Source organism: Hyla sarda, chromosome 3 (genome assembly GCF_029499605.1).
Source record: "Hyla sarda isolate aHylSar1 chromosome 3, aHylSar1.hap1, whole genome shotgun sequence".
NCBI lineage: Eukaryota > Metazoa > Chordata > Amphibia > Anura > Hylidae > Hyla > Hyla sarda.
This window is the reverse complement of record NC_079191.1, coordinates 53,473,797-53,480,159: the sequence shown is the minus strand read 5'-3', so window position 1 is coordinate 53,480,159 and position 6,363 is coordinate 53,473,797.

Here is a 6,363-nt window from a genome sequence, read left to right as displayed (position 1 = left end):
TGTTTGAAATTTTTTTACAAAAACCAATGCAATATGTGTGTAAGTGCATCTGTCTCCAAAAGATCAGATCACCAAAGGACTTTTTTTGCCCAAAATGATGAAGCATAGTTAATCCCTGTCCGTTTTTTTGTTTTGTTTTTTGTTTTCATTAAAAAATCACACGCAACAAGCGTTCCGTTGTGTAACGATTAGCATTCTGGAAAATTCAATTATATTACCGATAAAATTATCAGTAAATAAAAAAAAAAAACACTACTCAAGAGTGTTTAACCCCTTCAGGACGGAGCCCATTTTGGCCTTAAGGACCGGAGCGTTTTTTGCACATCTGACCACTGTCACTTTAATCATTAATAACTCTGGAATGCTTTTAGTTATCATTCTGATTCCGAGATTGTTTTTTCGTGACATATTCTACTTTAACATAGTGGTAAATTTTTGTCGATACTTGCATCCTTTCTTGGTGAAAAATCCATAAATTTGATGAAAAATTTGAAAATTTAGCATTTTTCTAACTTTGAAGCTTTCTGCTTGTAAGGAAAATGGATATTACGAATACATTTTTTTTTGGTTCACATATACAATATGTCTACTTTATGTTTACATCATAAAATTGACGTGTTTTTACTTTTGGAAGACACCAGAGGGCTTCAACAGTCAGCAGCAATTTTCCGATTTTTCACAAAATTTTCAAACTCAGTATTTTTCAGGGACCAGTTCAGGTTTGAAGTGGATTTGAAGGGTCTTCATATTAGAAATACCCCATAAATGACCCCATTATAAAAACTACACCCCCCAAAGTATTCAAAATGACATTCAGTAAGTGTTTTAACCCTTTAGGTGTTTCACACGAATAGCAGCAAAGTGAAGGAGAAAATTCACAATCTTCATTTTTTACACTCACATGTTCTTGTAGACCCAATTTTTGAATTTTTACAAGGGGTAAAAGGACAAATTTTTTACTTGTATTTGTAGCCCAATTTCTCTCGAGTAAGCACATACCTCATATGTCTATGTAAAGTGTTCGGTGGGCGCAGTAGAGGGCTCAGAAGGGAAGGAACGACAAGGGGATTTTGGAGAGTACGTTTTTCTGAAATGGTTTTTGGGGGGCATGTTACCTTTAGGAAGCCCTTATGGTGCCAGAACAGCAAAAAAAAAACACATGGCATACCATTTTGGAAACTAGACCCCTCGGGGAATGTAAAATGGGATAAAGTGAACCTTAATACCCCACAGGTGTTTCACGACTTTTGCAAATGTAAAAAAAATAAATAAAATGTTACCTAAAATGCTTGTTTTCCCCAAAAAAATTTTATTTTTAAAAAGGGTAATAGCAGAAAATACCCCTAAAAATTTGAAGCCCAATTTCTCCCGATTCAGAAAACACCCCATATGGAGGTGAAAAGTGCTCTGCTGGCGCACTACAGGTCTCAGAAGAGAAGGAGTCACATTTGGCTTTTTGAACGCAAATTTTGCTCTGGGGGCATGCCGCATTTAGGAAGCCCCTATGGTGCCAGGATAGCAAAAAAAAACCACATGGCATACCATTTTGGGAAACTAGACCCCTCGGGGAACGTAACAAGGGGTTAAGTGAACCTTTATACCCCACAGGTGTTTCACGACTTTTGCATATGTAAAAATTTTTTATTTTTTTTACCTAAAATGCTTGTTTTCCCAAAAATTTTACATTTTTAAAAAGGGTAAAAGCAGAAAATACCCCCCAAAATGTGTAACACAATTTCTCCCGAGTACGGCGATACCCCATAAGTGACCCTAAACTGTTGCCTTGAAATACGACAGGGCTCCAAAGTGAGAGCGCCATGCGCATTTGAGGCCTAAATTAGGGATTGCATAGGGGTGGACATAGGGGTATTCTACGCCAGTGATTCCCAAACAGGGTGCCTCCAGCTGTTGCAAAACTCCCAGCATGCCTGGACAGTCAACGGCTGTCCGACAATACTGGGAGTTGTTTTGCAACAGCTGGAGGCTCCGTTCTGGAAACAGTGGCGTACCAGACGTTTTTCATTTTTATTGGGGAGGGGAGGGGGGCTGTGTAGGGGTATGTGTATATGTAGTGTTTTTTACTTTTTATTTTATTTTTTGTGTTAGTGTAGTGTATTGTTTTTAGGGTACAGTCGCACGGGCGGGGGTTCACAGTAGTTTCTCGCTGGCAATTTGAGCTGCAGCAGAAAGTTTGCGGCAGCTCAAATTTGCAGCCAGATACTTACTGTAATCCTCCGCCCATGTGAGTGTACCCTGTACATTCACATTGGGGGGGGACATCCAGCTGTTGCATAACTACAACTCCCAGCATGCCCGTTGGCTGTCGGTGACTGCTGAGAGTTGCAGTTTTGCAACAGCTGTAGGCACACTGGTTATGTATCACTGAGTTTGTGACCTAACTCAGTGTTTCACAACCAGTGTGCCTCCAGCTGTTGCAAAACTACAACTCCCAGCATGTACGGTGCATGGTGTACGGTGACTGCTGAGAGTTGTAGTTTGCAACAGCTGGAGGCACACCGGTCGTGAAACACTGAGTTAGGTAAAAAAAAACTCTGAGTTTCACAACCAGTGTGCCTTCAGCTGTTGCAAAACTACAACTCTCAGCAGTCACCGACAGCCAACGGGCATGCTGGGAGTTGTAGTTATGCAACCAGCAGATGCACCACTACAACTCCCAGCATGCACTTTAGCTGTTTGTGCAAGCTGGGAGTTGTAGTTATACAACAGCTGAAGGTACACTTTTCCATAGAAAGAATGTGCCTCCAGCTGTTGCAAAACCATAAGTCCCAGCATGCCCATAAGGGAATGCTGGGAGTTGTGGTGGTCTGCCTCCTGCTGTTGCATAACTACAGCTCCCAGCATGCCCTTTTTGCATGCTGGGAGCTGTTGCTAAGCAACAGCAGGAGGCTGTCACTCACCTCCAACGATCCAGACGCTGCAGGTCAGTCCCGCCGCCGCAGCTGCTCCTGGGGCCCCGATCCCAACAGGGGCGCCGGGGATCGGGGTCCCCAGCACCGGGGGTCGTCTTCCCGCACCCGCTCACGTCCTCCAGAAGAGGGGCGGAGCGGGTGCGGGAGTGACACCCGCAGCAGGCGCCCTGATTGGTCGGCCGGTAATCCGGCCGACGAATCAGGGCGATCGTGAGGTGGCACCAGTGCCACCTCACCCCTGCAGACTCTGGCTGTTCGGGGCCGTCAGAGACGGCCCCGAACAGCCAGTAATTCCGGGTCATCGGGTCACTGGAGACCCGATTGACCCGGAATCGCCGCAGATCGCTGGACTGAATTGTCCAGCGATCTGCGGCGATCGCCGACATGGGGGGGCATAATGACCCCCCTGGGCGATATGCCGGGATGCCTGCTGAACGATTTCAGCAGGCATCCGGCTCCGGTCCCCAACCGGCTAGCGGTGGGGGCCGGAATTCCCACGGGCGTATGGATACGCCCTCGGTCCTTAAGGACTCGGGATTCAGGGCGTATCCATACGCCCTATGTCCTGAAGAGGTTAATTACCCCATACATTACACCAGGAGCAGTCAGGAGTAGGCCTCAGCAGTACCCAAGAGGCTTTAATAACCCCCTACCTTTGCACGATCAATTGCGAGATCGAGCAATACCAGGTGTGTTATGCCCTCATATTTCCGGGGCCGCAGGAGCGCTCCACTGAACGGATTAGCGTGTCTCTATCTTTCATCGACCGGTGCTGGTAACCTGCTAACTCCCATAAAGGTAAGCTGCCGCGAAGCAGGTGGTCTCCCCCGGGCACGTTTGGCTCCAGAATTTCCACTACTGCCACACCACGCTGACTGCCAACCGTGCTACCGCCTTGCTGACTCAAGGGCAACCTGCAACTCTCTTCTCCCGATGATGAACCCCCCTTCTCCTGAGATCGAGCAATAACAGGTGTGTTATGCCCTCAGATGTCCGGGGCCGCAGGCGCGCTCCACTGAACGGATTAGGGTGTGTCCATCTTTTTTGGTAGCACCCGCAATCCAAAAATGTTTAATTCCCAGACCCAGGCCCCTCCTCTGCGGCATCAGGAACCCATAGATTGCCTGAAAGACATGGCACGAGTACACACCCGGGCTTCACAATCCACCCCAAAAAAACGCCAAATTTTATTGAAATTGTCTGACAAAATACCTGTTTTTTTAAAAACAAGCGCATATACAGCAGTTCAGAAGACTCTATAATGCAGGACGGTGGACCACCAATAGACATTCTTCTCAAAAAGAATAAACCACACAATATGTTCAAGTTTTAAAAAAAAATTGAAATTCCAAGACCCCACCTCTGCTGCATCAGTAACCCATATATTGCCTAACGGACACAGACTGGAGTTGACTGATGCACGAGTACACACTACACACCGGTCACCCGGGCTTCACAATCCACCCCAAAATAACGCAAAATTTTTGTGAAATTGTCTGACAAAATACCTTTTTTTTTTTTTTTTTTTTTAAACAAGCGCATATAAAGCAGTTCAGAAGACTCTATAATGCAAGATGGTGGACCACCAAAAGACATTCTTCTCAAAAACAATAAACCACACAATGTTTGAAATTTGGTTAAAAAAATTATTACATGTGTGTCCCCCAGATAAGAAGCATAGTTGTCCCCCAGATTAGGCAGCATAGATGTCACCCAGATTAGGCAGCATAGATGTCCCCCAGATTAGGCAGCATAGATGTCCCCCAGATTAGGAGCATAGTTGTCCCCCAGATTAGGCAGTATAGTTGTCCCCCAATCAGCTCGGGCCGGTCAGAGCCAATCAAAGGGCCGTATGTGGCAAGCGGGCCGTACAATGCCCAGGTCTGCCCCAGAGGGTTTCATAACCAACCACAATAGAGAAAATTTTGTTGTAGGAGCATGGTCAATCTACTCAGACCCATCTGTCATTGGTGGCTGGAAATCCTGGCTGATCCATCCCTGATTCATCTTGACAAACGTCAGTCTCTCCACATTTTTAGTGGACAAACGAGTTCGCCTTGGGGTTACTATGGCCCCGGCTGCACTAAACACCCGCTCTGATGGCACACTACTGGCCGGGCAGGACAGCTTTTCCAGGGTAAACTCCGCTATTTGCGGCCATAAATCGAGTTTGGCTGCCCAGAAGTCCAGTGGATCTTCAACGGTTGTTGGCGGGGTCATGTCGAGGTAAGCCACCACCTGCTGGTTCAGGTCCTGCTCCATGTCCACCTGCTGCTGATGAGTAGCTTCACTATGCGACTGAAGGAAGCTACTCATCAGCGACTGTAGACTCAGGCTGCTGCTGATTGAGCCGGTACTGCTCCTGCCACCCCTCCCCTTCCCAGCAGCCGTGGCAGTGGAAGGTGAGCGCAGAGGGCCCCCCGAGTCAGACCTGCAAGTGGATGGACCATGTGGCTGATAGGCATCGGCCAACCGACTATGTAGAAGCTCCCTGAAGTAGGTCAGTTTGTCCTCCCTCTCAGTGAGTGTATGAAAAGGCCCCCATTCTGGGCCGGTAGCGAGGGTCTAATAAGGTGGAGATCCAGAAGTCATCGCGCTGACGAATTTTGACAATTCGGGGGTCACTACGCAAGCAACTCAGCATGCATCGTGCCATTTGTGACAGGGACTCGCTGGGACTATCTGCCTCCATCTCCACTGCATACTGCCACGATGTGTCTGGGTCCTCTGTCTCGCCTCCCTCCAGCTCATCTGGCTGCTCCTGCTCCTCCTCTCCTGTCCAATGACCAGAAACACCGGCCATCTCATCTACCCTAAACTGTGCACCGCTCTGCCCCTCATCATCCTCCTCCAGTTCATCCCCCACAGGACTCATGTAGCCTTCTGATGTAGGCGCAACATCTCCATTGCCGTGACCAGCCATGTTTTCAATAATTTTTGGGTGTAAATGTAGGAGTGGAATTACGTTGTTCATGGAGTAATTCGAGCGACTAACAAAAAATGTGGCCTCAGCAAACGGCAGGTGTCACGTATGAGCTGCCACTCGTTCACATTGAAGTTACACAGGGAGTACTCCTATCTGCTTGTATCATCAAAAAATCTGTGATGGCTTTTCTTCGTTCGTATAGTCTGTCCAACATATGGAGGGTGGAATTCCAACGTGGGGCAACATCACAAATGAGACTATGTTGTGGTTTACCGTTCTGACGCTGCAGCTCAAGCAAAGTGTGCTTGGCGGTGTACGAGTGGCTGAAGTGCATGCACAGTTTCCTTGCCATTGTTAGGACGTCTTGCAAATGGGGTGAAGACTTGATGAACTTCTTGACAACCAGATTCAACATGTGTGCCATGCAGGGCGAATGGTTCACACTTCCTTGTCGCAGGGAGGCCACAATGTTCTTCCCATTGTCGGTCACCATGGTTCCCATTTCCA